Here is an 11,715-nt window from a genome sequence, read left to right as displayed (position 1 = left end):
GGGATACAGAAGGCTTTGTAGTGATATTTTGGGTATAATGGTCTTGTCATGTCTCATCTAGCACAGCAGATTTATACAGCTGGAAGATATGAATTAAAAACCCAGAGATGCATATGTTCATCACTGCAGGACAACAGCAACATCTAGAGATTTACAAAGCGCTGATGGCAGAGGGGGCACCGCTACGTGGCAGGGTCAGCTATGGCTTGGGCTCAAGCTGTTTACAATGGACTGCTGACCTTAGTGCAATGACGAGTGTTGTGTACATACAGTGGGTGCGGAAAGTATTCAGACCCCTTTAAATTTTTCACTCTTTGTTCCATTGCAGCCATTTGGTAAATTCTAAAAAGTTCATTTTTTTTCTCATTAATGTAACACTCTGCACCCCATCTTGACTGAAAAAAAAACAGAAATGTAGAAATTTTTGCAAATTTATTAAAAAAGAAAAACTGAAATATCACATGGTCATAAGTATTAAGACCCTTTGCTCAGTATTGAGTAGAAGCCCCCTTTTGAGCTAGTACAGCCATGAGTCTTCTTGGGAATGATGCAACAAGTTTTTCACACCTGGATTTGGGGATTTTCTGCCATTCTTCCTTGCAGATCCTCTCCAGTTTCGTCAGGTTGGATGGTGAACGTTGGTGGACAGCCATTTTCAGGTCTCTCCAGAGATGCTCAATTGGGTTTAGGTCAGGGCTCTGGCTGGGCCAGTCAAGAATGATCACAGAGGTGTTCTGAAGCCACTCCTTTGTTATTTTAGCTGTGTGCTTAGGGTCATTGTCTTGTTGGAAGGTGAACCTTCAGCCAAGTCTGAGGTCCAGAGCACTCTGGAAGAGGTTTTCACCAGGATATCTCTGTACTTGGCCGCATTCATTTTTCCTTCAATTGCAACCAGTCGTCCTGTCCCTGCAGCTGAAAATCACCCCCATAACATGATGCTGCCACCACCATGTTTCACTGTTGGGATGGTATTGGGCAGGTGATGAGCAGTGCCTGGTTTTCTCCACACATACCGCTTAGAATTATCACCAAAAAGTTCTATCTTCTTCTCATCAGACCAGAGAATCTTATTTCTCATAGTCTGGGAGTCCTTCATGTGTTTTTGAGCAAACTCTATGCGGGCTTTCATACAGTTATATGAAAAAGTTTGGGCACCCCTATTAATCTTAAGCTTAATGTTTTATAAAAATTGGTGTTTTTGCAACAGCTATTTTAGTTTGATCTATGTAATAACTGTTGGACACAGTAATGTTTCTGCCTTGAAATGAGGTTTATTGTACTAACAGAAAATGTGCAATCTGCATTCAAACAAAATTTGACAGGTGCATAAGTATGGGCACCTCACCAGAAAAGTGACATTAATATTTAGTAGATCCTCCTTTTGCAAAAATAACAGCCTCTAGTCGCTTCCTGTAGCTTTTAATGAGTTCCTGGATCCTGGATGAAGGTATTTTTGACCATTCCTCTTTACAAAACAATTCCAGTTCAGTTAAGTTTGATGGTCGCCGAGCATGGACAACCCTCTTCAAATGATCCCACAGATGTTCAATGATATTCGAGTCTGGGGACTGGGATGGCCATTCCAGAACATTGTAGTTGTTCCTCTGCATGAATGCCTGAGTAGATTTGGAGCGGTGTTTTGGATCATTGTCTTGCTGAAAGATCCATCCCCTGCGTAACTTCAACTTTGTTACTGATTCTTGAACAGTATTGTCAAGAATCTGCTGATACTGAGTGGAATCCATGCGTCCCTCAACTTTAACAAGATTCCCGGTGCCGGCATTGGCCACACAGCCCCAAAGCATGATGGAACCTCCACCAAATTTTACTGTGGGTAGCAAGTGTTTTTCTTGGAATGCTGTGTTTTTTTGCCGCCATGCATAACGCCTTTTTGTATGACCAAACAACTCAATCTTGGTTTCATCAGTCCACAGGACCTTCTTCCAAAAAGAAATTGGCTTCTCCAAATGTGCTTTTGCATACCTCAGCCGACTCTGTTTGTGGCGTGCTTGCAGAAACGGCTTCTTTCGCATCACTCTCCCATACAGCTTCTCCTTGTGCAAAGTGCGTTGTATAGTTGACTGATGCACAGTGACACCATCTGCAGCAAGTTGATGCTGCAGCTCTCTGGAGGTGGTCTGAGGATTGTCCTTGACTGATCTCACCATTCTTCTTCTCTGCCTTTCTGATGTTTTTCTTGGCCTGCCACTTCTGGCCTTAACAAGAACTGTCCCTGTGTTCTTTCATTTCCTTACTATGTTCCTCACAGTGGAAACTGACAGGTTAAATCTCTGAGACAGCTTTTCGTATCCTTCCCCTGAACAACTATGTTGAATAATCTTTGTTTTCAGATCATTTGACAGTTGTTTTGAGGAGCCCATGATGCCACTCTTCAGAGGAGATTCAAACAGGAGAACAACTTGCAAGTGGCCTCTTTAAGTAGCTTTTCTCATGATTGCATACACCTGGCTATGAAGTTCAAAGCTCAATGAGGTTACAAAACCAAAAAAAGTGCTTTAGTAAGTCAGTAAAAAGTAGGTAGGAGTATTTAAAACAAGAAAATGATAAGGGTGCCCATACTTATGCACCTGTCAAATTTTGTTTGAATGCAGATTGCACATTTTCTGTTAGTACAATAAACCTCATTTCAAGGCAGAAACATTACTGTGTCCAACAGTTATTGCATATATCAAACTGAAATAGCTGTTGCAAAAACACCAATTTTTATAAAACATTAAGCTTAAGATTAATAGGGGCGCCCAAACTTTTTCATATAACTGTATGACTTGCACTGAGGAGAGGCTTCCATCGGGCCACTCTGCCATAAAGGCCCGACTGGTGGAGGGCGGCAGTGATAGTTGACTTTGTGGAACTTTCTCCCATCTCCCTACTGCATCTCTGGAGCTCAGCCACAGTGATCTTGGGGTTCTTCTTTATCTCTCTCACCAAGGCTTTTCTCCCACGATTGCTCAGTTTGGCTGGATGGCCAGGTCTAGGAAGACTTCTGGTGGTCCCAAACTTCTTCCATTTAAGGATTATGGAGGCCACTGTGCTCTTAGTAACCTTGAGTAATGCAGAAATTCTTTTGTAACCTTGGCCAGATCTGTGCCTTGCCACAACTCTGTCTCTGAGCTCCTTGGGCAGTTCCTATGAGCTCATGATTCACATTTGGTCTGACATGCACTGTGAGCTGTGAGGTCTTATATAGACAGGTGTGTGCCTTTCCAAATCAAGTCCTATCAGTTTAATTAAACACAGCTGGACTCCAATGAAGGAGTAGAACCATCTCAAGGAGGATCACAAGGAAATGGACAGCATGTGGCTTAAATATGAATGTCTGAGCAAAGGGTCTGAATACTTATGACCATGTGATATTTCAGTTTTTCTTTTTCAATAAATTTGCAAAAATTTCTACATTTCTGTTTTTTTCAGTCAAGAATGGGGTGCAGAGTGTACTTTAATGAGAAAAAAATGAACTTTTTAGAATTTAGCAAATGGCTGCAACGAAACAAAGAGTGAAAAATGTAAAGGGGTCTGAATACTTTCCGTACCCACTGTATATATACAGTATGTGCAAAGGAAAGGTATTGTACACATTACCCCTATCACCAGGGTTAGAAAAAAATATCAATATTATAGGCTATTTACACTGCAATGTGGAAACACATAAAGTTGCATTATTTTTGACTTTTATTCCTTTTCTACATTTTAAGGTTCTCAGTCTGGAACACAATTTCCATGCCCAGCAGGGACATTTAACCTCAAACTGGGTAGCGTCCGGGTGGGTGAGTGCAGCGCTTGTCCGGTGGGATCTTACTGCCCATCTGGAACATCTAAACCTGCCTTGTGCCCAATGTGAGTAAAGTCTCTCTGAAAAAGGCTCAGGGTGCATTCACATGTGACAAAGCTTTCTGCAATGGGTTTGGCAATGAATGTGTTTCGTGCAGAATTTTGTTGCATACTAGGCAATGAGGTAACACTTTGCAATGCAAAGGTGGAAATCTGCAGCAAAACCTGTATGTACTACATGCAGATTTACAGCTGCCAAATCTATACTGGAAAAATGTGCGACATATGAATTCATCCACATTATATTAATAACATCAATATATTAAATTATGCAATTACGGTACATTTTCTACTTCAGTGATTTTTGTGTTCTAGGGGAACTTACCGGGCCGAGCAAGGTGCCCAGAATGTGGGTGAATGTGACGTCTGTCCAGCTGGCACCTCATGTACTAATATTGGGATGAGATCCCCGGTGCCTTGTGGAGCTGGTAATTTCTCAGTGAGTGTCTTTTATCCATTTTACATTTTCTTCAATCTAATCTTGAGTCTGTCGTCGACACATCCAATGTAAAGTAATTACACGCTGCACAATTTAATTGGAAAAATAATGGAAATAATTATTTGACCTAAGAAGTGAACTCATCTTAGATAATATGTAATAACCAAGAGAGTATGCAATTATAATCCTGTCTCCACGTTCTTACCTGTCAGTTGCGATATGTGTCCTTCCTTACATTTTTCCCTTTTCTCAACTTATCCTGTTCTATGCAAGTGTTCTATTTAAGAGTCTGTTCCTTCTGTCCTGTAATCTTTCCTCCCCCGAAGCCATACGCTACCAGAAAGCAGGCGTCCGATCACGCCTGTATTGTATTTTAAAGCTGATCGGTGGTGGCAGCGAATAATCGTAATTGGGCTATCGTGAAGCTGGCAGTGACCATACGGGGCATATACACATATTCCATGCTTTGGAATCCAGAGGTGTGTACGCCATACGCGCTCTGCTCGCTTCCCGATAGCTACGTAGGGAGTCATCGGGATTGTGTGCGCTCGAATTCCTGACAATCCTGACAGATTGGTGGCAGCGGTGGGATATTGTGTGATCTCCTCGGTGTCGTCCCTGACAAATTGGTGGCAAGTGGTGGGATATTACAGAACATCAGTGGCTGGATTGAGCCTGTCACTGAAAACTGGCACGGTTCTTGTGAGAATTCTGTTCAAAGTTTTAAGGAACCAGACTCAGTGTTTTAATATTTTTTTTATCTGGGACATTACTGTACGTGTAGCAGTTGTATTCCCCTCCCTTCTCTTGTTTTTCTATCCTATTTTTTGTTTGGCAACAATTGCTACACGTGGAGAGCCCGGGTATCACCAGCAGTCGAAGGCCACTCTCACTGCCCTCTGTGAGCTGGGACAGATTGACCCCACGGGCAAAACCAAGGCCCAACTGATTGCTAAACTGTTGCAAGGTGCCGCAGAGCCTGACCAACAGCAGAGCCCTGATGATAGGGCGGCCAGCCAAGGCCCAGATGTCGCTGCTGCAGGGGTCCCACCTGTGATTGCCAGCTCTACCCGCAGCCAGGGTTGTGTGGACCCCCACCTGCGGATGGTCTTGGAGCAGCTCGCCGCAGCTGATCTTGAAATTCCAGGAGCAGACAGAGCAACGGGCCCAATCTGACCGAGAGGCTGAGAGAGCTGAGTGAGAGCGGCAAGAAGAGCGTCTGTACCAGATGGAGCTAGCCCGGATTCATAAGGAGCCATCTCCCACACAGACCCATGAGTCCAACAGTGCCAACTGCTTTAAACCCCATCCTGAGCACTTTCCTGTAATGGAGAAGGATGGGGACTTGGACATATTTCTGCAGGGATTTGAAAAAGCCAGTACCAGCTGCTTAGAGACCAGTGGGATAAATATTTAACTTCAGGGCTCAGAGGAAAACCTCTGGAAGTGTTTGCTTCTCTCCCTCAAGCCCAGGATGGAGACTGTGATGAAAGCCGGCCGGTGGGTGCAGCTCTCTGGCGCCCCCTTACCTCTCAGGTCAGTCAAGGTACTGCACCTAGAGAAAGTAGTGCCAGGAAGCTGCAACCAGCGCAGGGAACACGGTAGTGTGTTATCCCTTCAACGTCACTAAACCGTAACGTCACTACACAGCACAACTCGCTAGCGCCCTCTTAGCCTCAGGTCAGTCAAGGAACTGCACCTAGGATAAGCGGTCGCCAGGGAGACTGTCCTGTAACCTACTGGGTATCGGGGCCCTCTGTAGTGAGGGCGGTATATATATCTTCCTTGGCCGCGCCAGGAATATATATATCTGAACCTCCGACCGTCACTACCAGCCTTCCCCAATCCCCAGTTGGTATGCTGCCACCAGTCCCTATTTTAGATATACGCCCAGTCCGTGAATGGGCCTATATCGGGTCAGGAACCAACCCTGGGTAGCGTTTTTGGCTTGAGCCGAGCTCACACGGACGTGCGTTCGTTATGCAGAATAAAAGGCAGGCCCACAATTACTTGAGGTAATTGATTATAATAATACACTAGATACACGATATACAACTAAATATACACAGGTATAAGGTCAGGCTAAACTATACAACAATGGAATACAACACACAGAATCACCACAGCATATCAGTTACCGGTTTCTTGATTTTCTTGTGACGCAGGGAGAGGATTCTGCGGTCGCAGGCACGGTTCTTTGTTACAGGCTGAGGCCTACCACCCCATGGTCAAACTGCTCCTCCCCTTGGTGGCCTCAGCTGGTGCTCAGATGTTCAGCACACCACTCTTGGGTCAAAAACTGACTTGTCTCTTGTCTGTCCTGCTATCTTACCTGCCCCGTCCCGCCCACTGCTGGTGAGGTCAGCTGGCTCAGTCTCCACCCTCAGGTCTAACTTCGATCAGAAGCCCAAATTCTATGGAACCCAATAACTTCTTCTGGGATGGTCTCATGATACCCCCAGGGGTTCCCATGGATTCGGGCCGCCGTAACCGACCTTTTGATATCAATTATGATACCATACGGTCCTCAGGAATGGCTACGCGCTATATCTTGGCTTCCAGAGCACGTACAAACGTCTACCGCGGAGGCTTGTGTGCGCAATGGCTCCGGGACGCCGTGATATTTTTTTATTGGCCCATCCCACGCAACATGCGTGTACTATTCATGTTTCTATATCTTATGCCTCCATGCTTGTGACAGACAAAGAAACTAGTCCTATGGGACAAATGGTCAGGTACAGATAGACGAAGCACCCCCCCCTGCTGGCTGTGTTTCCTCTTGAAGTCTTTGAAGCTCCTAGCATTCAAGTGTTAAGTAGGCTTCTTATCTTACAGGAGCCTGGATGGGGGGAAACTATCTAGTTGACGTTTTAACAGAAGGTCCCAAGGGTGGGGGCTGCTGAAGTGTGGCCATCCCTGGATATGATTTATCATTACCAAGATGGCGGCTACAGGTTCATCACACCTCCCCCTATACGAGGGCGCGAGGGGGTAGCACATTCCTGTGTTCCCCCGTGCGTCCTTCTGCACCCTCCCCTTGCCGGGATAACCCGTCAGCGTTACCGTGGTCACGGCCTCTTCTGTGGCGAATGGAGAAGTGGTACTGCTGGAGAGCGAGGCTCCAGCGTAGCAACCTGCCATTCGACCCAGAGACCGTGTGTAACCAGCTGAGGGGGTTGTGGTCCGTCTCCACGGTGAAATGGCTCCCGTACAAGTAGGGCTGCAGACGCTGCAGGGCCCATACAATTGCCAGGCATTCTTTTTCCACCGTGGAGTAAGCCACCTCCCGGGGCAGTAGCTTCCTGCTCAGGTACAAGACAGGATGTTCCTGGCCTGTCGTGTTGACCTGACTTAGCACAGCACCGAGGCCAAAGTCACTGGCGTCGGTCTGTACCACAAACGGCCGGTCGAAGTCGGCAGCTTGCAGTACAGGGGAGCTACTTAGGGCGGCCTTGAGTGCCCCGAAAGCTGTCTCGCAGGCGACTGTCCAGTCGACTGCGACGGGCAGCTTCTTCTTGGTGAGGTCCGTCAGGGGCTTGGCCAGGGTGCTATAGTGTGGGACGAACCTCCTATAGTACCCGGCGGTCCCCAAGAAGGACATCACCTGCTTTTTGGTCCTAGGAGTGGGCCAGGATGCGATGGCATCCACTTTCCCCGGTTCTGGCTTCAGAACCCCCCCGCCTACCCGGTGACCCAGGTAGAGGACCTCACTCATGCCCAGCTGGCACTTTTCCGGCTTGATGGTCAAGCCTGCCCGGTGGATCCGACCGAGCACCTGCCGCAGGTGCTCTAGGTGATCCTCCCAAGTGGGACTGAAGACTGCAATATCGTCCAAGTACGCAGCCGCGTACCCTTCAAGTCCCTCAAGCAGCGTATTGACCATCCGCTGAAAAGTGGCAGGGGCATTCTTCATGCCGAATGGCACCACTGTGGACTCGTACAGTCCAAAAGGGGTGATAAAGGCAGAGCGTTCCCTTGCCGCGGGGGTCAGAGGAATCTGCCAGTACCCCCGGCTCAGATCCATGATGGTCAGGTACTTAGCCCCGGCCATCCGATCGAGCAGGTCATCGATGCGTGGTATGGGGAACGCATCGGTGGCCGTTACAGCGTTGAGCCCCCGGTAGTCCACGCAGAACCGTGTAGTTCGGTCCTTCTTTGGTACGAGGACTACAGGCGAGGCCCACGCGCTGCTGGATGCCTGGATCACCCCCAGCTTCAGCATCTCGTCTATCTCTTGGCGCCTGTTTCCCTGCACCTCGAAAGAGACCCGATATGCTGAACGCCGGATCGGCGGGTGATCGCCAGTGTCCACGTCGTGGACAGCCATCTCAGTCCTTCCGGGCAGGCTGCTGAACAGCCCCCGGAAGGGGTGCAGGGTGGTCCCCAGCTGGGACCGTTGGTCCTCCGTGAGCTGGTGGCCAACCCCCACATCCTCGATGGACCCACCCGCCTTGGCTTGGGTGAGCAGATCCAGGAGGGTTTCTACCTCTCCTTCCTCGGGAAGGTTGCACACTGGGTGGGCAGTCGCTTCCCGCTCATGATGAGCCTTCATCATGTTCACGTGGAAGGCCTTCCTCCTTCCACGGGCGTGATCCAGGGTGACCAGATAGGTGACGGCATTGAGTTTCTGGTGCACGAAGTAGGGACCTTCCCAGGCTGCCTGAAGCTTGTTCTGTGGTACGGGGACCAGTACCCACACCTTTTGACCCACCTGGTAGGTCCTCTCACAAGCATTCTGGTCGTACCACCGCTTCTGGTCGGCCTGGGCCTGGGCCATATTGTCCTGCACCAGCTTTGCCAAGGCCATCATCCTGTCCCGGTGGCGCACGACATACTCGATGACCGACACCTCGGGGGTGGCCAAATCCCCTTCCCATGCTTCCTTCACCAGAGCCAGGGGGCCCCGTACCCGTCGCCCGTACAGGAGCTCAAAGGGGGAGAACCCCGTTGAGGCCTGCGGAACCTCCCGGTAAGCAAATAGGAGGTGTGGGAGGTAACGCTCCCAGTCTCTCCCGTGGGAGTCGACCAACATCTTAAGCATCTGCTTTAAGGTGCCATTGAACCGCTCACACAGGCCATTAGTCTGTGGGTGATACGGGCTGGCCACCAGATGTTGCACCTGCATTTGCTTACAGAGGGACTCCATCAGCCGCGACATGAACTGGGTCCCTCGGTCGGTGAGCATTTCTTGGGGGAAACCCACTCTGGAGAAGATCTCCAGTAAGGCGGTAGCCACCTTGTCGGCCCGAATGGACGACAAAGCTACCGCTTCCGGGTACCGGGTGGCATAGTCCACTACCGTGAGTATGAAGCATTTCCCGGAGTGGCTGGGAGTGGACAGAGGTCCAATAAGATCCACAGCAACCCTCGAGAAAGGCTCTTCGATGATTGGCAGAGTTACCAGTGGGGCTTTGGGGCGCGGCCCCGCCTTCCCCACCCTCTGACAGGTGTCACACGAACGGCAGTAGGCACCCACCGCGGCTCCCATCCCAGGCCAGTAGAAATGCTGAGCTATCCTGGCCTTGGTTTTAGCGATCCCTAGGTGTCCGGCCATCGGAATCTCGTGTGCGATCCGCAACAATTCCGCCCTGAACGGATAGGGTACCACTAACTGTCGGTCCCTGGGCCACGCCTCCGGTGAACCCTGCTGGACCGTTACCCGGTACAGCCGTCCCTGGTCCCAGACCACCCGCTCGCAGTCTGACTCCATGGGAGGCTGTGCCGCCTGTTCCTTGAGAGCTTTCAGGCTGTCGTCTGCTTCCAACGCAGCCTGAAATTCCTGACTTGATGTGGCCAGAATCGACGAAACTGCCACATCCTCTGTCAGCCCCTCCGGGCATGTCACCTGGCCGCTGTCTGACCCGGCAGACACTTGGTCAGAAGTGGGGAAGCCGTCGGACCTCTGCAAGGCTCCTTGGGCTCCGGCGCTCCCACTCCTGGTGACAGCGGCTATGACCGCTGTGACCGTGGGTAGTGCCTGCTTCCCCTCTGTTTCTGACCAAGCCGCCCGATCAGGCAGGCTTCCTAGGCCTTTGGACATCTCGGATGTGGGGAACTCCTGCCCTGGGGTCTTACCTGGCGGCTCCTCTCTTGGGACACCCCCACCTCCCATGGCCTGTTCCTCCCCCTGCAGTGGGCCTATACTCAGCAGCCTGGATACCCCTGGGAGCCCTACACTGCCGGTAGCTGCCCCCCTCTCCATCCCTGAGCTTCCCTCTACAGAATCCTGCCCGCCCCCTCCCTCACCGGAGGACAAGAGGTCACGGCACGCCGGCTGAGCACCTCTGCGGGCATCCCCACACTCCCCACCTGCTTTCACTAACCCTGTTTGTGTTGTGTCTGTGCAGGTGTTACCCTCAGGTTTCACTCCCTCCTCCTCAGCAGGACACACACTACATACAACATGGTTGGCATTAGCAGCAGACAAATCAATACACTCTTGGGGGGCCGAACTTGGGGGTTCAGAGGGTACATACTGCGATACTAGACGCCCCAAGTCGGTCCCTAATAAAACATTTGCGGGAATATTTGGCGTTACTCCCACCTCCCGCATCCCCCTTCCGGCACCCCAGTCCAAATACACCATGGCAACGGGAAGTGCCGGCTCCACGCCTCCAACCCCGGAGACGGAAAGAGTCTTTCCTGGTACCAAGTCCTGGGGGGACACCACCTCAGGCCGTACCAGTGTTCGTTCAGCGCCCGTGTCCCGCAGTCCCATGACCGCAGAACGGCCTATGGTGACGGGTTGGATGTTGTCCAGGGACCTACCACCACCCCCTCCCACACACAAAACATTGGGCGCTCTCTGGGACTGGGATGGGGTCTTTTGGCGCTGGGGACACTCAGCCCTAAAGTGTCCTGGTTTGTTGCATAGATGACAACGTCTTACGTCTGGTCCTTGCCTGGAGAGGGCAACAGGGGGATACACCCCTTGTGTTCTAGGGGCCGGGGAAACAGGGGCATGACTGGGCTTACCCCCTCTCCAGGTGCTGCTGGCAGACTTCTTCAGCTCAGGCGCCCTGTTATTGGCATACTCGTCTGCCAGGGCGGCTGTAGCAGAAGCCCCTGTTGGTTTTCGGTCACGGAGGAACTGTCGGAGGTCCTCTGGGCAGTTCCACAAAAACTGCTCCGTGACGAACAGTTCCTGGACCTCCTGGTGGGTAGTAAGCGCTAGACCCGAGGTCCAGTGCTCTGCGGCTCTCAACAGCGCCCGCATATGATCGGTCCAGGTGTCCTTGGGGCCACGCAGCAGGCTCCGGAACTTCTGGCGGTACGACTCGGGAGTGAGGTTGTACTGCCGGATCAGGGCCCGCTTGATGCAGTCGTAGTTCTGTACCTCCCCGGCAGGTAAGTCCCCCAAGGCATCCAGGGACTTACCCCTCAAACGGGGGGTCAGGTATCTGGCCCACTGATCCCGGGCCAGATGG

Source organism: Phyllobates terribilis, unplaced genomic scaffold (genome assembly GCF_046119375.1).
Source record: "Phyllobates terribilis strain yellow unplaced genomic scaffold, ASM4611937v1 Scaffold_12__6_contigs__length_324123572, whole genome shotgun sequence".
Classification (NCBI taxonomy): Eukaryota; Metazoa; Chordata; class Amphibia; order Anura; family Dendrobatidae; genus Phyllobates; species Phyllobates terribilis.
This window is presented reverse-complemented; position numbering follows the sequence as displayed.